At 41.8% G+C, this 26,741-nt stretch overlaps 1 pseudogene; it reads right to left on the reverse strand.

Annotated features, from left to right (window-relative positions):
• Positions 1–884: 884 nt before the first annotated feature.
• On the reverse strand, positions 885–26,741 carry LOC136573479 (ribose-phosphate pyrophosphokinase 1 pseudogene; annotated as a pseudogene).

The raw sequence follows: 26,741 nt of genomic DNA on the forward strand, positions 1-26,741 counted from the left end.
AAAATTGTAATTTCATTTTCTCTGTATTGTATTTGTAATGAGTCCAAAATATGTGTCCTTTTTACCTCATTGTATATGTTAATTAGGTTGCTAAATGGCCACAATTCACCAAGAAGTTGCTGTGCAGAGAAAATGTCAGGAGGATGAAAAAACAATGTTTACATTTATTTTTCCTGTAAACCTATTTTTAAGCAATTTACGGAAAATACTAAGAATCTTACAACTAATAATTTGCTATTATTACAATTTGTAATGTTTCCTGACCAGTGATAAAAAATGTGCATCACATTCGGATGCTAGTTTCTGTTTGCATTCACAAGATCAGCGGTAGGAGAGAAGTCTATTAGTGCCCTTTTAAAGAGGCCAATAAATCGTTCAGAATTCGGCACCCAGCAGGAATCTGAACGATTATTGTTCAGTGTGAATGCCCAAAATGAACGACAAACGAAAATGAATTTGCTTCTAATTCAATTTCTGCATGCAGAAAACGGAATGACGGATAGGTTCATGTGAACATGTTTCTTGTGAATGGAGGTGAGTGGGCCAGAATGGTTTCCGACTCCTTCCGCCTCCATTCAATAGTGATGCTTATTCCTGTGTAAAGATAAGTGTAAAACATCATTCAGTGCTTATAAGGATATAATAGGTGAAGAGTAAGTAAAGGTTAACTTATTCAAGGGGGAGGTCTCCGGTCCTCGAGTTCCCCCTATTAAGAAGTAGGTAGCTAATTAATAAAGATGTTTCTAAGGCTTTTATTAATGCGGTGTTTTTAGCTGCCCTCCTATATTAGTACATTAATTATGCTTGAAGAAGGGGTCTCCTGTACCCCAAAATGTGTTACACATACTTTGATGCACTTTGTGGAACTTCCATCACTCTGACTGTTATTGGACTAGTAAAAGCATTTTAGAACAACGTCTGATCTTCTCCTCTTGAGGTATAGTATTTGTCACTACCACAGCTTCAAAACATGTGTTGTTTATCCGAGAGAGGGAAGAGCCGGGAAATATACCATGTGTCAGGATTACATATACTTTACTGGCTCCAGCACACAGAAGTTTATCTGCCGCATAACAGATGGTTCCACAGGTGTCCGCCATTTCGTCAACTAGAATTGCCACTTTATCCTTCACACCCCCCACAAGAACCATACGGTCCACCTCATTGGCTTTTTTCCTTTCCTTTTGTATTTAAGCAAAGTCAACATTCAGCCAGTCAGCGATTGATGAACTCTCTTGGCACCACCGGCATCTGATAACACTATGGTGCGAGTTTTCCATTCTGCAATGTTTTCTTGAATCTACTTTAAGACAGCTGGTTCAACATATAAATTATCCACAGGAATATCAAGGGAGGCATGAAGGTCCATGGTAATGATGCGGTCAGCCCCAGCTACAGACAGCATATTGGCAACAAGCTTAGCAGAGATTGGAGCTCTTGACTTGTCCTCCTTGTCCTGTCGTGTGCATGGGAAGCAGGGTATCACCGGAGTGACCCAAAAGGCAGATGCTATCTTGCATGCATTTATCATGATCAGAAGTTCCATCAAGTTATCATTTATCTCCCCGCAGCCACTCTGGATGTTGTAAACATCTTCTCCCCATGACAAATCAACCACTGAAAAACAAAAACAATACCGAAATTGCTGTTCATCCCACCGTTCAAAAAATGAAACATTCCCCAAAATGGTACCAATGAAAATGTTATTACATCCCAGAAAAAAAAAAAAATCAGCCCACATACACCTTCATATCATGGGTCTCAAAAAATCGTGACACAAAAACAAATGATTTTTTTAAAGTGTTTTTACTGTGTACTAGTAGCAAAACAATAAAAACTATATATATTAAGTATCACTGTAATTCTGTAGATCAAACGGTCAGCACCCATTTGTGGATGAAATCTTCAATGCCTTATTGGAATTTAACATAAAACATGCTCACAACAAAGGGCCGATCCATGTTGTGAGCATATTTTTTCTTAAATTCCAATAAGCATTGTAGGTTTTATCCAAGGACTGGTGCTGATTGTTTTTTTCCACAATATGTACTTTGGCAGCCAACAAGCTGATTCATTGCACCTCTGAAATATTTCAATGGATTCTGTTTATTAGATTAATGGAGGCTTGGACAGTGATTGTGGGTCATTGAGCATCACTTTGTTACATATTGTATTGCCATAATTCCTCTGACTCAACAAATAAAGTTAATATTGATATCACATGGTGAGCACTGTAAGAAAGAGAAACCCAAAAAACATCCCCCCCCCAAAAAAATCACAGAATTGCTGTTTTTGTTTTCCCCTAAAAAAGTTTTCCAATATACAGTATTATATACCTCCAAAATTGTGATATTAAAAAATTACACTTATCCAAAAAAAGTCTTCATATGGCATTGTTGACAACTTATGGTGCTTGGACTGCAAAGATAAAAAAATGAAATAATTTTGCTTAGCCCTTAGCAAATCATTTATGAGTAAATATGGTATTTTTAAAAGAAAAGGCGCTTTCACTGTTTGTTTTTAGATTTTTTTGGCCACCATTTTTGTAATATTTTTAATGCAGAAAAGTTCCTCATTCAGATGTCATCTATGACTGATGTTTTTGAAAAACTATTTTCTTAACTAAAAGAAACCCTGATGGCAATCCGAAGAAAATAGAAAAAAAACATGTAAAGTAAGTGTTTTTGGTGTATTTTTGCAGTTGTCTACTGGATTACTTACTAACGGCAAAGCCAAACTTCTTGTGCATAAAGTTGGGCAGAAAAAGAACTCTTATCTTTACACTGAGTTATATTAATTGTGATGAAATTTTGTGTACTATCACACGTTCTTCATATAGAAGGGTGAGAATTTGGCTGTGGCTTATGACTTAAAGGGGTTGTCCCGCGAAACAAAGTTGGGGTATACACTTCTGTATGGCCATATTAATGCACTTTGTAATATACATTGTGCATTAATTATGAGCCATACAGAAGTTATTCACTTACCTGCTCCGTTGCTAGCGTCCCCGTCGCCATGGTGCCGTCTAATTTTCAGCATCTAATCGCCCGATTAGACGCGCTTGCGCAGTCCGGTCTTCTCCCTTCTGAATGGGGCCGCTCGTGCCAGAGAGCTGCTCCTCGTAGCTCCGCCCCGTCACGTGTGCCGATTCCAGCCAATCAGGAGGCTGGAATCGGCAATAGACCGCACAGAAGACCTGTGGTCCACCGAGGGTGAAGATCCCGGCGGCCATCTTCGCAAGGTAAGTAAGAAGTCACCGGAGTGCGGGGATTCGGGTAAGTACTATCCGTTGTTTTTTTTTAAACCCCTGCATCGGGTTTGTCTCGCGCCGAACGGGGGGGCTATTGAAAAAAAAAAAAACCCGTTTCGGCGCGGGACAACCCCTTTAACCTAACAGGATATCCCACTTTAGGATGGTGAAGGGACTCAGCAAAGTTTAAGTTGCATAGAAGTTTACTCAGATTAAAGCAACTAGTGTAACCGTTACAGTCCCTCACAAGGGCTGAATGACTCAGCAGAGAAAGCTACTGACCAGAGCACAGAAGGTCCTGATATGGCCTCTGGCTTTCCTTGATTATTCTCCATATCTATACCCGAAATTCTAAACCCAGCACCAGAAATGCCACATCGCTTTTGTTTCCTCCTTCTATATTTTGATACTTCTAACTGTTCTTCTGATTCTGACCCACAGCTCCTCCTGAGTATCCTCCAGTTCTGTCATTATTGCTGCATCCTACTGCCTGTGTGTACACCTGTGTACATCTAAACTTTCTATGGATTGTTGGTCTATACCTCTGTTCATATACATGCCACGGATTCTATTTGGAGCCTCTGGTGTAGATCCATCCTGAAAGTCTAGTAAAATACTGGAAGCCGGACAGACCCAATTATAGTCTATCTGGTGCCATTCTATTCCATCATAGGCAGATACGCTCGGGCAGGGATACTATTTTCCTGTTCCCATAACAGTCCTATCCTCCAGCAGTGCCATGGTCAATCTGACACCAAAATTCATTGTCCAAATAAAACTTTCAAAAGTTTTATTGGTTTTATTAATATAACATTACACCAAACTGCAGTGTGATAAACAGAGAAGGTGTTGGGACTCATCCAAAAGTCATATAGCAAATCAGGTACATTATGTTTTAGAGCTTGAGGATGGGAATCTCATAGTAGCAAAGGGCTAGATACAGAGGAATATCGAGGCTTCTCTAGAGGATTTAGTATCAGCAATCTAAGCTTTATTTGACAGACTGTATGGATACTCCATTGAGTTGGTGGTCATAAGCTTCAGCTCCAACCAGAATCATTGAGAAAACACGTCATAAACAACAGTATAACATAGAAACTGTAAACAAAAGAAAACAATATAGGGAAAAGAAGAATAGAAGGGGGGAAAGTGCAGAAAGGAAAAGGAATGGGGACAGATGTGGAGATTGGGAGCGTTGGGGAATCCAAGTGAGCCTACCAAAAGTGCCCATTGAGGGCTAAGAAAAAGAAAAGAAGGAAAAAGAACACACAGCACATCAGGGTGAGAGTGAGAGATGAGAGGGGAGGATGGGCATGATTGAGCCCGGGTTGCCAAATTATAAGGAACTAATTGTGAAGGATACTGGATCATTTCTCATTTATGAAAAACCCATCAATTCTGGTGTTAACTTCTTGTAGGATAATATTTGCTTTTGTTTTGTTTTTTCAACAGTGGGCTATGGTTTTGCTTAGCTGCCAAGAGAAGGAAAGTAAAGAGGTGATGCTGGGAACGAGATAAAGCTTGTGTGTTATGATAGCTTTCAAAATTACAGTCGGTTCATATCCTTGAGCAGCGCTGTAGATCTTCTTGTTTCTTCTCCCAATAACAGAGCAGGGAAATGAAAAACGTAACCTGAACACTGGTGTGAACATAGCCTAAGAAGTAAAGTATGGCGCCATAGATGTCTACAGGCACTATATTGCAACTCCATATAATTTGTAGGTTGTATGAGGCAGGATCAAGGCCATGTATTTACACAAGCTTTACTTAAAATGTATTTATCTAATACAAAATTGTAGAAAAGATTTAAAATGATGGTGTTACTCATTCATTATAATATTAAAGTAGTAACTAAGAGTAAAAAGAGAAATAAATTACAAACTTATGTAAAAAAATAACACTCAATTGTTATAAATGTAAATGTCTTTTTGAATGTGTTATGACTTTTAGATTTCCATTAATTAACTCAACAGGAACCTTAGATTTATGTGACTCTGAGCACCTGACAAGAACGGCTAATGTACTTTACAAATGTAACACACGTCGCTCGATAAGATGTATTATTGGCAGGAACAATGGCATCTGTATTAGAGGTGTTTGTAAAGATTGGTTTTATAGGCACTATTTCATTGTTGATTGCATGGTTTATGATCCATATACAAAGCATTAAAAGACTATGTGGGTGCAATAAATTGATAAAAATGGCCTCGTATTCATTGTAAGATACAGGAGGTTTATTATTAGGGAGCTGTAACTACAGTATAAAGTAGATCAAGTATATAAAATATTCCTATTCTATTATTGAATTGATAAGTAACTGCATTATGTATGCACTTTATTTATCCTGTATTTATAGTTACCACATATAGATGCCTTTTATATGTACCATAAACTACTCCGCTAGATATTACCTGGAGGTTAAAGGGTGTGTAAAGCCTTAATTCATATAGCATGTAACATACCACATGAGAAGTTTTGTAATGCCTAATAGTATAATGTTATTATACTACAATATATTATTATATATGCATGTGAAAAGTTATATAATGATCACTTTCTTCCATGAGCAATGTTACATATTTCTTCTTACATAATTAGTATGTCACAGATTGCTTTTGCAGGAAGTTCCTTATCCTATATGAAGTGTTCATTGACTAATATTCCTCCCAACTTTTATCCTGTTAACGATCACTTACCATAAATGGATGTCATGCAGTCTTGGCGGGACCAATAAAAACTAAAAGCAGCATAAACATCATAATGTTAACATTGCCTAATATCACTGCTCTATGTCAGACCTGGGGAGAAGGGTTCACAGCTTGAACACAGGCTTGTGGTGTAAAGTGTGAGTATGGATTATACTATCCTGTCATCACTCATAGTATTCACTCATTAGCTACACTATCTAATGCTGTATGTAAGCATTGTTGTTATTTTGATAATGAGGATGATGATGAAGTACTATAGTGTACATGATGCTTTATTAATGATAATATCTACTATGATGTTTTGAAGATCATGACAACTGCTAAAAAGTTGATAGAATAAAAAAATAAATTCACCAATCCTAAAAAATAAATTAAGTGCAAAGGTTTACATAAGACATGGCTGCGAAAAATGCAGTAAAAGAAACACACACCTCAGCAATCAGACACATTTAATATATGAATAACTGTTATATGAATAACTGCATAAAAAGCTCATATTTTGATCAAAACATGTGGGCCCATCCTCCACATCAAGGCAAACCTTATTGGATGTGTTCTCAATAGAGATGAGCGAGCACCCAAATGCTCGAGTCCGCGTTATTCGAGTCGAGCTTTTCGTAAAATTCGAGAGGTCTACTCGAGTAACGAACCCCATTGACTACAATGGGAGACTAGAGCATTTTTGTATGTGGGACGCCGGGTGCCGAGCTTTTTTTTTTCCCTAGGTCTCGCTCTCTCTCTCTCTCTCTCTCTCTCTCTCTCTCCCCCTGCCTGCCAGACAAAAAAATTACAAATGACCCACGCTGCGTCAGGGCAGGGAGGGGCCAAAACAGGCACGTCACAGCGGAGAGAAGTAAAAAACTGGGGCGGGGTCGAACACGGCTTGATGCTCGTTCGAGTAACGAGCACCATCGAGTACGCTAATACTCGAACGAGCATCAAGCTCAGCAGAGTATGTTCGCTCAACTCTAGTTCTCAACTTAACAAGACAAACAGTTAAGATAAACAACAGTTATGGATTTTTGTTCAGATATTAACTGTATGAGTACCGAGTCATGTGTTTCTATTTCTGTATTTTTCATAGCCATGGCTTACATGGACCTTTACATTTATTTTTTTCTGTTGGAAGTGCTGACTTTCTTTTTTTTTTGGTGCATGCACTTTGTGGAGAAAAGGCTGTCTACATTGTTGTTGTGCACTCCATTCAGCCATCTGTTCTAGATGCTTCAATGAGAGTACGCAGCCAGGTATCCTGCTTCCCTTGAGGTCTATATTCCAAACAGAGATGTCTTTTAGAGTTTGGAACCCTTCTCATAAGGTTCATCTGAACATGGCAGATGGGCCCCCATGTTTTGGTCAAAATATGTTATAAAGCCTCACATTTTATGGGGTTAGTACAAACAACAGTTGTGTGTCTATTATAATGCTTTGAGGATACTGTCTTCTATAATGTTCTGATGATCATCATCTTGATCATTTAGCAATGGTCATGATGATGATGACTACCGTATTATTACTATAATGTTTAGATAATAATGTGTACCATGATGATATGATGATGGTGTCTACCATGATGTTCTGAGGAAGGCTGCCTTGTTCTGATGATAATTGATGATGATGAAGAAGACCATTTCTAAAATGAATGATGATAATTGTTATGATATTCTTATCATGGTCATAATTATGACTACCATAGTGTTTAGATGATAGGTGGCTGCAATGATATTTTGCTAATTATAATGTCAATGTTGTTTTGATGATGACAATGGTGGTGGTGGCTATTATGATGTTTTGATGATGACTATGATAATGTTTTATTGATGATAATGTTGCTGATTAGGAAGATCATATATAACATGACTACCATAATTTTCCTATGATGATGAGTATAAGGATGATGATGATGAAACCTATCATGATGAGTTAGCGATGATGATAACCACCATGATGTTTTCATGATATGTTCCATAATGCTTTGACAAGGATATAACAAAGTAAAAAAGGCCTCAGTGCTCACACCGTCAGAATAAGATGGAGAATGTACATATGAAGATAAGGATGTGTAACTTACTTCATGGAGGCGCCCCTGGCATGGGCGCCTCCTAATCCAAGATAGCGTATCAAGAAGTGGCAAACAGCCGCAGGGATGATGAGTTCCATGGTTTAATATACAAACTAAAATAAAATACTATACACAACGCGTTTCGGCCACACCGCCTTTTTCAAGTGTATAAAATACAAACACACAGTCATATATTTATAGTACATAACATTAGGGTACCTGATAATTGATTGTGAGGGCGTCGCATTATGCTGACGTCCGGTGAGTCGGCGCTTAGTCACATAGCTGCATGTTACTGAGGGGTAGCTTGTGACGTGATTGTAGCGCGTCAGGTGGTTCAGCTCCGAGACGTGTGGTGATTGTTACGCGTCACATGACGTGATTGTGGGCGTAATACCAACGTCTGACGTAATGGCGCATGGTCATGTGACCACGCGTCATAGAGATAGCTGATGGACTCGTCAGTGGGCGTAACGCCAGCGTCTGACGTAATGGCGCATGGTCATGTGACCCTGCATCATAGGGATGGCTGATGGGCTCGTCAGAAGGCGTGTCCGTGCTCTGTCACGTGATCGCACCATCGTGATGCGGCGGCCACATGACAGCCCCGAGACACGTGATTAGACATAGGTATAGTGCCGCAAATGTTGGTATCCAATGGTGACGCATATTAAAAAATGGCGAGTAATATAATGTGAATACCTAATGGTCAGAGATGGCAAGATTAAGGTACATATGATCATATGTTTATAGGGGAATTATGTATAGGGCTCTCGGCCGTGAATCCATGTTGGTCAGTGCTTTGACAAGGATGACTACCATGATATTTTGATGATGTCTATCATGATGTTTCGAAGATGGTAACTATGATAATGTTTTGTTGAGGGTTACTATCTAGTAACAGATACTGAAATGGTAAAATGATAATCCTAATTAAAATGAATAAATACTACCCAGTAATGACTTAAACAAAAAAAGTCACTCTTCTCCTTTTTAAATCTTTTATCTTCTATTTTAGATGTTCAAAATCTAAAGAATTTCATTTTAAAAGTTAAATTAAAACCAATAATTTATAGCATAATGTCAGTTTTCTTAATATACGGCCCCAGCAGATTAAACTAGAGAAGGAGACAGTTATATATTGTGTTAATATTTGACGATTCCACTCAATTATGATTCATCTACTTTGACCTGTTATAACATTTAACTATACGGCGACCTGTTCTAAAACTTCAATTAAAAATAATGTATTTTTTAGTGATTTAAAGGTTTCACATTTGAAATCCCCTATTACTAAAATTGTAATGTTATTTAATTTATATTACGCTAGGGAAAACATAATATTTTTATGAGTTTTAGCACACAATTGGGCCAGAATTGAGGGTTAATTTTGGGCCCGGTGGTTACTTAAAGTGACATTTTTCTTCTGTATTAAGGTAGAATTCCCCAACTTTTTCTACCTTTTGAGCCAAAGTCAACTTTTAGAGATGGGCAGAAACCACAAACAATGGAGGAGAAACATACTAAGTGTAAAGAAACAAGAAATCATGAATTTGCAGACATTTACTGGTTGGAATGCAACACTAGTATTACATTATACTAATTTACACTTTTTCATGGTTAACATTAGAGATGAGCGAGCCTACTCGGCCACGCCCCTTTTTCGCCCGAGCACCGCGATTTTCGAGTACTTCCGTACTCGGGTGAAAAGATTCGGGGGGGGCGCCGTGGGTGAGTGGGGGGTTGCAGCGGGGAGTGGGGGGGAGAGGGAGAGAGAGAGGACCCCCCTGTTCCCCGCTGCTACCCCCCCGCGCCGCCACGCCTCCCCCCGCCCCCAGGCGCCCCCGAATCTTTTCACCTGAGTACTGAAGTACTCGAAAATCCCGGTGCTCGATCGAGTAATTACTCGAAACGAGTAGGTTCGCTCATCTCTAGTTAACATATATAATATTGTAAATTGCTAGTATGTGAAATTATATAGCCACCTGTGTATGAGAAGTGCAAGGGAGATATGGTTCATCACTGTTTAATGATAGTTTGATGTTGTTTTCTTTGTAATGGTATTGTCTCTTTAACAGGGATAGAAATAGAGGAGAGCTGAGCAGAAAGAAGAGACAGAATTTAGTTGAGAGAGTTGCTTTGTTTAGGATAGACGTTTAGGTAGGAGTCTCTCCTGGCATACTGTAGTGTCTCAGATACAATCCTAAGGAGGGTTCCCTCCAGGATAATGAGATACAGCCATTGAGAAGTTTGCAGTGTGTGCAGATAAGACAGCTAAGCTGTGGACAGAGGAAGAAGGGAGCTTCTCCTAGTTTGTGCTGCATGGCTGTAGCAATTGTTCTATGGTTAGTTTTCCTCTGGTGAACAGGGAGAGTAGTGCTGAATGGTAAGGTCACTGCCTAGTGGTCTCTTTGTTCCCTTCCTTTGGATGACACTGAACCCATACTGGCAGGCTGGGCAGAAATTAATCACCATTTGGTCAGGCACAGAGCTGTTGCAGGTTTCCTATGCTGACAGGTCTTAAGACTACTTGGCAAACTCAGTATCACTTATTGTTGCTTCCAGTTAATAGGGCCAGGATTCTCATTAACAGTCATTCATACTGACTCTTGAATTTTGACAGACTAAGATACCCTGGGATACTGGTCACAGATACCATTTTCCTGTTTTATAGTCAACTAGCTTACCCGTCGCATGTTGCTGTGAAGACAGATAGACATACATTTGTTTTTATATATATAGATAACAACCAATCACAGCGCAGCTTTCATGTTACCTCAGCGGTATAATATATAAGAACCAATCGCAGCGCAGCTTACATGTTACCTCAGCTTTATAATATATAACACCCAATCACAGCACAGCTTTCATGTTACCTCAGCAGTACAATATATAACACCCAATCACAGCGCAGCTTTCATGTTACCTCAGCGGTATGATATATAACAACCAATCACAGCACAGCTTTAGTTTTACCTCAGCGGGATAATATATATAACAACCAATCACAGTGCAGCATTCATGTTACCTTAGCAGTATAAGAAATAGGAACCAATCACAGCGCAGCTTTTATTCTGCCTCAGCAATATAAGAAATAGCAACCAATCAAAGCACAGCATTCATTTTACAGCATCGGTATAAGATATAGCAACCAATCACAGCACAGCTTTTATGTTACCTCAGAAGTATAGGAAATAGCAACCAATCACAGCTCAGCTTTCATGTAACCTCATCAGTATAATATATAGCAACCAATCACAACACAGCTTTCATGTTACCTCAGCAGTTTACTATATAGCAACCAATCACAGCACAGCTTTCATGTTATCACAGCAGTATAAGGAATAGCAACCAATCACAGCGAAGCTTTCATGCTACCTCAGCAGTTAAGAAAGTAACAACCAATCACAGCGCAGCTTTCATGTTAACTTAGCAGTACAAGAAATAGCAAGCAATCACAGCTCAGATTTCATTATACCTCAGCCGTATAAGAAATAAGAACCAATCACAGCGCAGCCTTCATGTTACCTCAGCACTATAGTAAATAGCAACCGATCACAGCAAAGCTTTCATGTTATCTCAGCAGTGTAATATATAACAACCAATCACAGCGCAGCTTTCATGTTACCCCAGCTGTATAAGGAATAGCAACCAATCACAGCACAGCTTTCATGTTACCTCAGCAGTATAATATATAACAACCAATCACAGCACAGCTTTTATGTTACCTCAGCAGTATAAGAAATAGCAACCAATCACAGCGCAGCTTTCATGTGACCTGAGCAGTGTAAGAAATAGCAACCAATCACAGCGCAGCTTTCATTTTACCTCAGCATTCCCAATATCTAGCTATTGTTTTGTGAAACGTTCGGCGGATGCATCATTTTGTAGTTGAACACGCATCCCGTTGCTCGTAATGTCTTTTTCTTTTGTGCTTGAGATGGAAATCGAATGATCTACGTCTGGGGGGCATAACTGTTGATGCTCGCACGCGCGCCACCTATCGTAGGCTAGATTCTTCTCAAATTAGATTTTTAAATAAAACTATTAAAAAGATTAGTAGAATTTAGGGAGGAAGGCTGGTCATTTGTGGAGATTGTATTATTATCTCGGATATTAGGCTTCACTCTACTGGGCGCTCTGTCAGAACTTCTCCCACTCTTGCTCCGTGGCTTTTCAAAGAAGTTTGATATGACATGTTTAGATGCTGAAATTCATCCTCTAAGTAATTTACATACTACTCCCCTTGCCATAGATCCTTTCCCATATTAACCTATTTTTGGTAAACAGATGAACCCTGCCGTCGGTGCGTTCTTTGGAGATGGCACTACCACATGGTTTGATCACTCTCCTATTTTCCTTATGCATTCTCTTAAAACTCCTTCATCTGCAACTAGAACCTGGCGGAAAAATATTTTTCTTATGAATATCTCCCAGTTTAAGAAGCTCATAATGAAAACTTTGAGTGAATACTTCTTAATTAATGACAACCATAAGATGGAAATATTTTCTAATTTTGAATACTCATAATGTGTTTATTTGAGGAATTCTAATAAAAATAAGTGTCCAATATACAAGACAAAGCAATCACATATTAATGAACTCCTCTTACAAATCACAAACTTAGGGTGAATTCACACGAACGTATATCGGCTCGGTTTTTACGCCGAGCCGATATACGTTGTCCCCATGTGCAGGGGGGGGAGGATGGAAGAGCCAGGAGCAGGAACTGAGCTCCCGCCCCCTCTCTGCCTCCTCTCCGCCCCTCTGCACTATTTGCAATGAGAAGAGGTGGGCGGGGCGGGGCTAAGGTCCGCGAACTATCCCCGCCCCCGTCCCGCCTCTCTCAGGAGGCAGAGAGGGGGTGGGAGCTCAGCTCCTGCTGCTGGCTCTTCCATCCCCCCCCCCTGCACACGAGGATGACGTATATCGGCTCGGCGTGAAAACCGAGCCGATATACGTTCGTGGGAATGCACCCTCAGAGAAACTATTACAAATGTCCCCATCAGCCTTCCTACATGCAGATTTATTCAAAATATGGCATAATTTAAAGCTTGCTCTTTTGGAAGACCATAACAAAAAAAGCGCAATCTTCATTTAAGACAATTTATTCCTCTTTCAATAAATCTTCGACAATTAGTTTAGTTAAACAGCACCAGGTTAAAGCAAGAATTCCCTACATTATAATATCGGATAGTTCTGATGAAAAACAGCTGATAATTTAGTTCCTTCTATTCCAACTTCTATAACTTAAACGATGATATCTCAATGCCTCAGCCCCCTATATGTACTATTAATAATTTTCTTCAAAGAATTAATCTTCCATCCTTATCTTCGTCACAACTCGACAATCTTTACGCTCCTATATTTTCTCCGGAGTGGCTGATGTAATTAAATATCTTGAATCCCATAAATCGTCTGGTACAGATGGCTTCACCTATGAATATTATAAGCTTTTCTCATCCATCTTAACACCCCATTTAGCTAGGACTTTCAATAAAGCAGTTTCATGTGGCCATCTCCCAGAGGAATGCTTCAAGCCACCACTGTTACAAGTCAGCAGATACTCCTTCAAATTTCAGAACAATTTCTCTACTTAATTGTGACACTAAAATATACTCAAAACGTACTAGCTCAAGTTGGTCAAGTTGATTTTATGAAAGGGAGACAAGCCTAGGATGATAATAGGAGGTGTTTAATCTTATTATGGAGGCTGATTTCTCTCAAATGCCTTCTTTGCTCATTGCTTTAAATGCAGAGAAGGCATTTGACAGGTCACATGGGACTCTTCTTTTGCTAATTTACATAAATTTGGCATACATGGTAATATATTTAGATCTATACAAGCTCTATGCAGTTCCCCTTCTGTCAGAGTTCTGGTGATCGTATTTTGTCTAATTCATTCTAAACCTCAAATGGAATTCACCAGGGGTGTCCCTTGCCTCCCGTTGTTGTTCACCTTAGTAATGGAACCACTTACTGAAGCAATTAGGACAGAAGGTAGTGTTAAGGGCATTTCAACTGATTTTAAACAGCATAGAATTGGTTTGCTCGCATATGGCATGATAATAACACTCCAAGACCCGGTAACATCATTGAGAGCTTATTTTAAATTAAATTTAAACAAGTCACAAATCCTAGAAATTAATATGGGTGACTGTTACGTCCATAAGGTGCACTAAAGTGCCAAGTCTCAATACGGACGCAAGATGGTGACCTATTTAAAACTATAAACACCTCTCATAGTGTTGCAAGGACCAATTGCACCTCTCCAGGCTAAAATGGAAAGATTCCTGTACCTTACTAATCAGGGAAAGTGGGTAACCCCTGCCTAAAAGCGGGGTGATTGCCCTAACAAGGACAGCCCCACTGTCTTCATCTGGGACCTGGCCATCCCTGATTAGGAACCTGGAGAGATGCATAAAACACAGGACATGACACTATTCACACACATTGAACACAGAACGCGACAGTTCACACCTCATGTCTGGCCACCTGCACAGACATGCAGAACATGTCGCTGTTCACACCAATACACAAGTTTATGCAAACCACATAGAACAGGACTGCACATATAGCACATGTAAAGCCACATGTACAGACATATAAAACATGTTGCTGTGCACACCAACACACTACTCAATGCACGCAACCCAGAACGCAAGGAGGGGAGGGACAACAGGTGTCCAGACTGAATGATCAATAAGAAATGGAGAGCAGCACAACCTTATAAACCAGGAGAGGATAAGCACTTGGTGCACGGTCCCACAATGGATCTGGACTTATAGATCCCCACCATGTCAGAAGAAATTCAATCAAAGGATAGAACCAGCACACTGGAAATTTTTGCAAAAAGAATCCTCTTCTTTATTCCCCAGTCAATTGCAAAACAGAGCTGCAACGTTTCAACCTGATGCAACAGGTCTTTGTCAAGCATGACAAAAACCTGTTGCATCAGGTCGAAATGTTGCAGCTCTTTTATGCAATTGACTGGGGAATAAAGAAGAGGATTCTTTTTTGCAAAAATTTCCAGTGTGCTGGTTTTATCCTTTAACAGGTGTCCAGACTGTCCTCAGGGAAGGTGAGAGAGGCACAACAGACAAGCATGTATAACACCAACTCTGAGTGGGTTTACAACAGAGTAAAACAGTAAAGCACTAAAATGACCAGCATCTTCTATCAAGAGATGCTGGTTTTTTATATGCAGCAGATCAGAGTAGATTGGCTAGAGAAACACCATGCCCAGCCAGCTCAATTAACCTCATCTGTGAAGCTGTGCTCATGGAAACCTGTAGAACCACAGATCCCAGATGCTCAACCTAACAATAACTCTCTAAAAGATTATATGTAAAAAGAATTCCCTTTTCAATGGTGACACAGTAATATTTCCTACTTTGGAATAACACTTTTTTACCCATTATCTGATCTTATTTCAATAAACATCTTACCACTTCTCTTTTCTCTCCAAAGTGAACTCAATGACCTTTATAGACAGGAATATTCTTGGATGGATCGCATTGTGCTATATTAAATGTTAATCTTACAAAAAATCATATATTTCTTTTGTACTATAAGATTTTCTATTCCTTGTCTAATCATAGCTAAATTCTAAAGACAATGGTCACACTTTATTTGGAACAACAAAAAACCTACGGTTGCATTCTATGCTATTTTTGCACTTTAAACAAAGAGGCTTTGGGGTACCAAATTTATGGTCTTATTACCTCTCTATTAATATCAATCAAACTTGGGCCTGGCTCAGCCATTCTTCAAATTCTAGTTGGCCTCATATAGAATGTCATATTAATGAGAACAGGTCCTTCAAATCACTCCTATTGGCCTCTATTTTAACCATCTTATACCCCAATTTCAATTTATTTATTAATTTCAAAATGATGTCTCCCGCCATGATTGCCTCCCTTTAGGCTGGGAATCTCTATGCTCATAAGGTAAAGTGTTCCACGAAAACAGTTCTGGTAAAACTTTCCAGGCTTGGATATTAAGACTTGGGTGAAAAAAAGGGATTGTTCTTGTTACAGATCTTATGTCTGATGGAGAAATTGAGACATTCTCAGCTTTAGTGAAGGAATTTGAATTTCTATTTAAAGACTTTTTCAAATGTATCCAAATCATTGCCCTTTTGAAAACATTCCATTTACAAGAGATTTTGTTCCCTTCTAAATTGCATACACTGTCAGGAGATGTGGGGAACTCCAAAAAAGCCCATCTATTAAACTGGGAGACTTGGAGGGAAAAAATTACTTTAGATCAAAAGTTTTTAACTTTTGATTGGGCTAATAAATCTACACTATGTGCCAACTTATTAGAAGTCTATTACAAGCTGTTGACCACATGGTATTTTACCCCTCTGAAACTTACCAAATGTTTTCCTAGATCTAATTAGATTAGAATTTGTGCTGGGGAAACTCTGACCAAGTAGGCTCAATCTACCATATTTTCTGGAATTGCCCCTGGTATCTTCCTTTTGGAGAGATGTATTCTCTCCCATGGGTAATATATCTAGAGTGAATATTGTTCTAAAACCTAAATTAGCTTTGTTGTTATTTGATTTGAATTTAATACCATATCCTTTCATGAAAATAATTTTTCATATTCTCCTGTCCCCTAAGCTTTTATTGACCAGAAATTGGAAATTGGAAGTCTCCTACGTTTCCCTCTATTAAAGATTTAATAAATGTGATTTCAGAACACAATATCTATGAAAGGCTTTTTGCCCTCTGAAACAATAATTTTCATAAATATTACCTAACGGGGAACCTTTGGCTTAATTATTTTCCTTTATAAATCTGCCTTTTCTTTTTTTTTTTGATAGTTATCTGGTTTAACTTCATACTATTTTCTCTTTTCTCAAGTTTTATATTTTATTCTTTATGCATAACATATGGGTTTGTTCTTTGTAATTTACGAGCCATTCTTTGTAAATATAATAAAGTCTTGTAATCTATGTGAGATTCAGTGTCTTTAAATGCATGGTTTTAAAATGTTTAATAAAAGTTGAATAATTTAAAAAAGAGGAAAAGTTGAATAGAACAGGCACAGGTCAAACCTAACCAGGGGCTTTTCTGGGTTGGTAGAGATGGAAAATGTGGGTGCATCCTTTAGGGCTCAGTCATACGGGCCTTTTAACGTGCAAATTGTTTTGCACATAACACATGCGTTCAAAAATTTGTATGACTGAAGTGGGCGGCACGCAGGAAAAACAGGACCTGGACAAGTTTTTCTGCTCAAAAAGTGCACTGCCCGCTATCCCCTGCTGTGGCTGTGACAGCTGCAGCAGGGGAATCCTTGGATGTGAAACCCCTGGATGCTGTCACATCCAGGGGTTTCAACTTTGGTCAATGGGGCCAGCGGCAGCAGCAGAGGCAGCGCTTCCATGATTTGGGGATTTTTTAATCCCCGGCCAGAAGAAATAAGGAAGACCAGGGGAGAAGATGCGCTAAGGTCGGCCAGTGCTTCTAGGTGATGTATTATTATTATTTTTTGTTGTGCAGCTAAGGCTTAATTTCGGTGTTGGGATTATATGTTAAAGCTCCCCCTCATCCTCACTGTGGGGAGTCCCCTTATCACTGAACACTGTGATGGTGCTGTCACAGTATTCAGTGATGAGGGGACTCTTCACGGAGATGAAGAAATCCCCTGCCACAGCTTTCACAGATCATGCTTCTCTGCCGCTGCTGTGTCAGCTGAGGCAGGGGATTCCTACATCCCCGCGGGGAGTCCTTTTATCACTGAACACTGTGACTGGAGGGGACTCCCCGCGGGGATGAAGGAATCTCATGCCACAGCTGTCACTACAATGGCAGAGTAGCACGATCTTCTCCCTATGTTTTCAATGGGGCCCGTGCTGCTGCTGCCGGCCCCATTGACAACAAGGTGAAACCCCTGGATGTGAAAGCATTAAGGTGTTTCACATCCAAAAAATCTCCTGCTGTAGCTGTCACAGCCGCGGATAGCGATCCTCTCCCATTACTTTCAATGAGGATGCACTATTTATGTGCGATATTAAATTTCAGTCACACGATTTTACAAATAAATTGTGTGATTTTTTTAGCGCACCTGTTCATGCAACCCTTGTAGCGGCCAGAATTGTACTAGCAGTCGCAACTCCCATCAAAATTTATGGGAGCTGCCCATACAGTTAGGAGCATCGCCCATTACCTAGGGGTCAGAGCAGCACTTTTCACTCTGTACCCCTGTGTATTGCAGTGCTGATGGCGGGTGCACAATCAGCTGATCAGCTGGGAACCTGAGCGACGGACCACAGCTGATCAACTACTAATGACCTGGCCTGAGGATATGTCATCAATAGCATTCGCATGTAATGGAGAAATTGATTTAGGTAAATCAAAAAGTCGGCTAAGGGCTCACACCCACTTACGTTTTTTTTAACGCTGCGATATTGCTGTGTTTTTCTCATGCGGTTGTCAATGGAACTTTCTAATGATGAAAATGCATCACAAGTTGGTGTTTTGCAATTTTTGTGTGATACATTTTTAACATTAGAAAGTCCCATTGACAATCGCGTGAAAAAAATGCAGTGATATCACGTGAAAAAAAATGTGCAAGAAAAACGCAAGTATGCAGGGGCCCTTACTAAGCTAAATATTAAAGAAACACACAGATGCTTGCTGCTTTCAATACGAGTCTGGACTGACCCATCCTCTTGAAGTATATTATATAAGAAATCATTATACATCAGATGTAAAGCAAACAGAAAAAAAATCAAGTTTGCGACAAGATTTTGGCATTTATACAGTCTTCACTTATGTGGTTGTGAGAAATGACAACAATTGGCATTCTACAATGCCATTAATCAGATGTATTCATTGTTTGATCTAAGGTTGACATACTCTTAACAGCTGTAATTTCCTGTATGCTTAAGAGATGATAAACCAAGAATAAACTACCTTCTTTCCTATAAATGCTATATAATTCCAGTGTTCAACCAGAAAGTAGAGCAAAAGGTTATTGAGAACTTAGGCCTCATGTCCACGGGGAAAATCAGATCCGCTGCAGATTCTACATGTAGAATCTGCAGCGGGTCCCTCCTGCCCCGCGGACATGAGCGCCGAAAATAAGAATTTAAAAGTATTTACCATCCGGCGCGGGCGGAGAAGATCAGCTGTTCCTCACGGCCGGATCTTCATTTTCGGCCGGCGGATGAATTCCTGACGCCGGCGGCACGTCGCCGGCACGTCGCCGACGTGCCGCGCGCATGCGCCGGGCACATCCGCCGAGCCGAAGCAAGGAAGATGCGGCCGTGAGGAACAGCTGACCTTCCCCGCCCGCGCCGGATGGTAAATACTTTAAATTCCTATTTTAGGTCTCCCGCGGATCCGGACGGCTTCCATAGGCTTCAATAGAAGCCCGCGGGAGCCGTCCCCGCGGGAGACCCGCACGAAAATGGAGCATGGTCCAGATTTTTCCATGCTCCATTTTTTTTTAAATCCCTTTTATTGACGATCCGCGGGTATTTATGTACCCGCGGGTGGTCAATGCATCCCTATGGGATGCGGATCCGCATGCAGGAAATCCGCTGCGGATCCTAAATCCTATTTTGCCCGTGGACATGAGCCCTAAGCTTCTAGAACATTAACCCCTTAAGGACATCGCCTACTTTGGGCTTAAGGACCCAGCCTTATTTTTCAAGTCCAACATTTGCCACTTTATGTGGTAATAGCTTTTGAATGTTTTGACTTATCGATGTAATTCTGAGAATAATTTTTCGTTACATATTGTACTTTATGCTAGTGTAAAAATTGCATTAATAATTTTGTCTTTATTGGGAAAAAAAATCCAAATTTACAGAAAATTTTCAAACTGTGAATTGTTCTTTTTGTAAGATCTCAGGGCTCAGTCACACGGGTGTTTGTAACGGGCGTTTTTCCGCACATCAAAAAATTTGCACTAGATAGAACCAATGCTTTTCAATAGCAGCAGTCACATGTGCGAATTTTACATGCGGAAAAATGCCTGCGGCGAAAATTATAGGACACCGTTTCGCAGATAGCAGGCATCTGCTGAATGGGCTGCCTCTGATTGGTTGAGCACTGTAACCAATCAGAGGCAGCTCTCAGCTATTGAATGACAGCTGAGAGCTGCCTCTGATTGGTCCCTGTGCTCAGCCAGTCAGAGGCAGCACTCACCCATTCATGAATTCTGCCTCTGATTGGCTGAGCACCTTCCCTGGTAAGTAGAAATGAATATCGCAGTATGGGCCACCAGTAGGTGACGTGGAAAAAAAGCACTTTGTACACCTCTATTGTAATTTTTTAAAATTTGTATGTTTTTAAACTCACTACCAGTGTGTATAAACCACTCCTCTAAAGACACTTAAAAGCAATTCACATTGTTTGCGTACCCATTTAAATGCATGCTTAGTCCTCCCACAGTGTCTGCAGCTACAGACTACAGGTCCCACCCTAGTGGTGTTTTGTGGTCCTTCAAAATTGTTCACACCAATAGTTACATTATTGCCAGTCTGCTTAAAGGGGTTGTCTCGAGGAAGCAGTGAATTTTTTTTTTGCCCAGTCCCCCTAATTAAGCATACATTACTAAGCCCCCCTGTAAATGACTTTTCTAGCTGGTTTGTACTTACAGTTCCAGCGTTTCAGCAACTTATAAAAATTTTCCCAAGATGGCCACCGGCTCTTTTCCCATCGCTTGCTATAGCCCGACGTGCGCGCTCCCGAGACGCTACCAGCTGTGTCTCCCTGACAACCAGACGCCCCGCAGCCGCCGACCGGACCCCTGGATTGAACGCGGCCGACCACGGCACACAGTCACCCACCGCCAGGCAGCAGGTAACCGGCGCAGCCCCCTCCCCCCCCGGCACAGCGACAGCCCCCCCATTGCAGCGACAGCCCCCCCATCACAGCGGCAGCCCCCCCCCCCCCGGCACAGCGACAGCCCCCCCATCACAGCGGCAGCCCCCCCATCACAGCGGCAGCCCCCCCCCCGGCACAGCGGCAGCCCCCCCATCACAGCGGCAGCTCCCCCATCACAGCGGCAGCCCCCCCCGGCACAGCGGCAGCCCCCCCGGCACAGCGACAGCCCCCCCATCGCAGCGGCAGCCCCCCCGGCACAGCGGCAGCCCCCCCCGGCACAGTGGCAGCCCCCCCGGCACAGCGGCAGCCCCCCCATCACAGCAACAGCCCCCCCATCACAGCGACAGCCCCCCCGGCACAGCGACAGCCCCCCCATCACAGCGGCAGCCCCCCCCCGGCGCAGCCCCCCCCAGCACAGCGGTAGCCCCCCCGGCCCATCACTTACCTGGGCGGAAGGACGGCAGGACGGCGGGACAGCTGGGCGGCTTCTCGGGACAGCTGAGCGGCTCTGCACCTTCCTCTAACAGAGGATGGTACAGAATGGCCGCTCCAGCGCGCTCCCGAGCAGTGACAGCTCGTCTGCGCATGCGCAGAAGAGCTGTAGCGGGGAGCACACTGAAGCGGCTCGTGCTGAAAGGAGAAGACCGGACTGCGCAAGCGCGTCTAAAAAAGCAAGCTGCCAGCGAATTTAGACGGAACCATGGAGACGAGGACGCTAGCAACGGAGCAGGTAAGTGAATAACTTCTGTATGGCTCATATTTAATGCACGATGTATATTACAAAGTGCATTAATAAGGCCATACAGAAGTGTATAACCCCACTTGATTTCGCTAGACAACCCCTTTAAGTCCTTCAGAAATGATAATCATTTAAATGTTTTAGCCACATGGCTGCATACTCTTCCCGCATATTTAAGGGGCATGCACTGTCTGGCTAATGGATTTTTTGATAAAGCTATTTCATTCTTCAACATATATTATCAATATTTTTAGACTTGGTATTTTTGCCCAAACATAAGTCCACATGACCTATGTAGGCAAAATACACCGGCCTCTAGCAAGTCTCCTTTTTGCCTATTGCACAATGGATGCTACTGATGAGACTCAGCTTATTAGTGTCACTAATTAAGGCCTGTTCCTTAATAGAGATTTAGAAATGTTGAGCCTTTGTTGATACTAATGTGTTTTCTCCCCTCTTATGTCCTTAAGAGATACATTAATGTGGCTGAATCGTGGCAGGAAGATTTTTCTGAGGAGGCCCCCGATATGGCATCCTCACCATCTCACAGTGCGTCATCTAACCTGGATTGGCAGCGCCCTGTGTTTGAGAGGTGGCCTCAGTGGCAGCCGCCGGATATTGGAGCAAATTCTCCCCATAGGCGTCCAACCAGGAGTCCAACCAGGAGTCCCCTTAGGTCTTCTGGTTGAACTCCCCCTCAGGATTCCTCTTGGTGGCCCCCTAGGGCTCCCCCTGGGCATCAAACTAGGAGTCTCCTTAGGTCTCCTGGTTTGACCCCCCCCCCTCCGGATTCCTCTCGGCAGTCCCCTAGGGCTCCCTCTAGGCGTCAAACCAGGAGTCCCCTTAGTTCTCCTAGTTGTATTCCCCCTCAGGGGTTCCTCTCGACGGTCCTGAAGGAATCCCCCTAGGCAGAGCCTTAGGAATCCCTGCAGGAACCCACCTAGGCGGGCCCCTAGGAGTTTCTGAAGGCATCCCCCTAGGGCTCCCTCTCGACATGAATGATCATAGCAGCCCCATCATCATCTGTCCAGAGATATTGAGCGTGCTATATTGCAATATTTGAAGTTCTGGACAGATGATGATTGGGCTGATTTTTTTAGTTTCTTGATTGCTAGTTGCTTGTGGCAGCTGCCAAAGAGTTTACAGGGGAGAGTGAGTGTTGTCATGGATACGGTGCTAGATAACACCTTCGAGGACCGGGCAGCAATGGAGGTGTACTGGTTTTTAGACCACTGGAGTCTCCACGGTAGGGGGAGGCACCCCTATAGGGCAATCTATGAGAGTTGACTCCAATGTTGTCATTTGCAAGGCTCCTTACTAAGCCTTTTTTTGTGTGTAATAAAAACACATTTTTGATTTGACATGTTGTATTGTGTGTTAAAATTTGTTTAAAATTTTAACTGGTATAAGCTAGCACATGTGTAGCTAGGCTCAAAGGTAGTTAGTAGAGATGAGCGAGCACCAAAATGCTCGAGTGCTCGTTACTTGAGTCGAACTTTCAGTGATGCTCGAGAGTTCGTTTCGAGTAACTAACCCCATTGAAGTCATTAAATAAAAATAAAATGGCAATAAAATAAAAAATATATATATACTCACCTTGTCCCCGGCAGATGGAGTTCAGCACGGCTGGCGGCAGTCCTCCTGAACTGCTCTGAACAGCTGTGAGTAGTATTCAGCAGCCGGGGATTTAAAATCCCCGCCTGCTGAATGAGCTGCCTCTGATTGGTCACAGCCTGACCAATCAGAGGCAGATCTCACTCACATACCCATTCATGAATTTATGAATGGGTGAGTGACTGCTGCCTCTCATTGGCTCAGCAGGACCAATCAGATTGGTCCCTGCGCTGAGCCAATGAGAGGCAGCAGTCACTCACCCATTCATGAATGGGTGTGTGAGTGAGATCTGCCTCTGATTGGTCAGGCTGTGACCAATTAGAGGCAGCTCATTCAGCAGGCGGGGATTTTAAATCCCTGGCTGCTGAATACTACTCACAGCTGTTCAGAGCAGTTCAGGAGGACTGCCGCCAGCCGCGCTGAATTCTGTTTGCCGGGACCAGGTGAGTATATATATATTTTTTTATTTTTACACATTTCTGGATGAATTGCAGGGAAGGGCTCATATATTTAAGCCCTTCCCGACAATTCATCCCGCGCTCGCCGGCAGCCCATTCCTTTCAATGGAGCCGGCTGTATTGCCGGCTCCATTGAATTCAATGGTCAGTGCTCGTTTAATCGAGACGAGTACCGCGTGGTGCTCGTCTCGAGTAACGAGCATCTCGAGCACCCTAATACTCGAACGAGCATCAAGCTCAGACGAGTATGCTCGCTCATCTCTAGTAGTTAGTCATCCCAGCTTGATAAAGTCGATGAAGAAAGGTTCAGGTATTGGCTGCTTTTCATACTCTCAATTGTGTAAGTAAAGTAAAGATGAAGGACCAAGCGGACAATAGCTTAATCCTGAAAGCCTCTCTCAACCCCCCCCCACCACCACCACCACCCCATCTAATAATCTTTGTTGAGCTCAGGGCTCTAATCAACGGGTATTTCTTGTAGGGCCAAGTCCCCTTTTGTTTTAGTTTGGTTTGGGCAAAAAAGTGAGGCCACCATGGTTACCACACACCTACAGTCAGTGTGTTATGGGTAACAAGCAAGCATTAAAATGTTTGCTTACAAACATTGCACAACCTTTTCTTACTGCGACACTTTAGCCAAGGCCAAAAGACTCTGTGGCAATCATTAGATAATGGCCAGACACCTAAAAAGCTTGAGGAATATTGTAGGAACAGATGTTGGATACTTTGGACATGGCTTCAGTCCTCAATGCTTTTTTACACACAATGCACATTAGGGTGTTGTGGTCCGCCGGTGTTAGTCACCTGCGTCTATTGACTTGTCCGCCCATGAAGCATGTTCTTTATTTATTTAAGGCAACTGTTGAGGCCCTTTTGGTTTGTATGCTTCGCATTGTAGCCTATTCGCCTTTATTTTCTGTGTTCAAATTTTTTGCGTAAGATTTTCTCTTGCATATACGGATGAACATGCGATGTAAATGTATGCCAGTTTGAGGTGACCGTCGAATATTGTCTAGGAGACAAATGTGATAGGAGGAGTAAACTGTGTGTCTCGCGACATATGCGCATGGCCCACACCGCGCACTAAACGTTCGTCCCCTGCATGCCTATTACGCTGGATAGTGCTGGGCAGCGCCATTTTGGATCTTTATAACAAAACCAAAAGATGACTGGACGAACATCACCCCTGGGATGGCGCGAAACCCGTCTGCTGGTCCAGATAATGGACCCGCTCGATTATGATGGCAAACATGGGCCATACCTGTACCCCTACAAGCATAAGTAAAGGATATTGAGGAAGATCCGATGGGGGATGGTGCGAAAGTATGGGACTGTGTGGAGCTGGATTCAATTACAAAAAAGGTCGAGCGACCTGAAATTAAAGGACCCCCAGCGCCTGCAGACCATGTGTGTTTGGGTGTGATAGGAAAATGCTGGCACATAGTGATGTTGGGCGGGCCAAAAGGTAAAGATTTTTTGGGGCTGATCATGTGAATATTTAAGGCATGGCTTATGCACCTTTAGCCCTAGTGCAACACATAAAAAGTACACTTTAGTGACAGGAACATACTGGCACAGACTTGCAGCTTGAACTCTGTGGCATGGAGTCTGAAGTGTGGTATGCCATGGAGTGTGTATGAAGCAAATCCTAGAGCCAGAGGTCACACAATTGTTCCATGCCCCTGCCCATGGGAGTGTATTTAAAATGCATCTAAGGGTTCTTCCTTAAATGTGTAATTATTTCAGCAGTAAAAGCGTGCCTTCATGACAGCCTTTGCAAATGTGGAAGAATATTTAGAAATGTCCATGCCTTATAGTTTGTGTCGTTGTTTATTGGATATTTCAAGCCTTACTTCAACATGTAATTACAACCATGCTGCTCTTGTGTGAATTGTGGCTAATTTTGTGTTCACGTTAATCTCCCAACAGAAGAGTCACAAAGTCACAGGGTGGAATCTGTCCAGGCTGTATAAGCGATAAGGCATGGCAGGGCTACTTGCCATGCTTTATCACAGCGATCATCAGGGCTGTGGTGAAAGTCCCCCAGAGGGACACAAATGTTGTAAAAAAAAAAATTTAAAAAAATGAATTTAAAAAAAAATGTCAAAAAAAAGTTAAAAAAACCCTTTTTTTATGCTTTTTCGCAGATTAGCATAAAAAAGATTAAAAAATATTAAAACCCTACATATTTGATATTGTCGCGTCGGTAACAACGCATACAATAAATTGCACATGCTTTTGACTGTGCACGGAAAAAAGCGTTAAAAAAACGCTAAAAAACAGAGGCAAAATGCTAATTTTTAGCATTTTGCCTCACTAAAAACGCATTAAAAGTTTTCAAAAAAGCCATATGTACCCCAAAATGGTACCAATAAAAACTACAGCTTGTCTCGCAAAAAATAAGCCCTCATAGAGCTCCGTACATCAAAAAATAAAAAAAGTTACAGGACTTTGAATGCAGCAATTTAGAAAAAAAAAAGATTTAGAAAAAAAGGGTTTTTGTTGCACAAAAGTGGAAAAACCTAAAAAAAAGTGTAAGAATTTTGGTATCGATTTAACCGTACCGGCCCGCAGAAAAAATGGATTGTCTTATTTATGCTGCATGATTAACGCTGTAAAAAAAACATTTTAAATCTCCCTGCTATCATAAAAAAAAAATTTTTACAATATAAGATGTAAACTTACGCCCTGGAGCAGGAAGGGGTTAAAGACTGAAACAAATGTGTAATTGTTGTGTTGTTAGGACTCCTTAGCAATTTTTTTTTTGTTTGAACCCATAGCGTGGCGAGATGTTCCCCCTGAGGAGAGGGTGGCCTTGTTCTTCCATGAGATCTGTCTGTGTCACCTGCAGATCGATGTGCTGCAGAGCGGCCTAGATGGATTCCGGGAGCACCTGGCCAACCTTTATCAGTGGAAGTACATCACTTCCCGACAATGGAGCAGAGGTCGCTCCACTTACCTTCCACTTCCCCACAGTCCGTGTCCACGCCATAGCCCTTGGATCTTACAATGACCCATTGAATTCTGCTTGAGAGGGTGCAGAAAGGGCCCTGTGTTGCCAT

Source organism: Eleutherodactylus coqui, chromosome 7 (assembly GCF_035609145.1).
Source record: "Eleutherodactylus coqui strain aEleCoq1 chromosome 7, aEleCoq1.hap1, whole genome shotgun sequence".
NCBI lineage: Eukaryota > Metazoa > Chordata > Amphibia > Anura > Eleutherodactylidae > Eleutherodactylus > Eleutherodactylus coqui.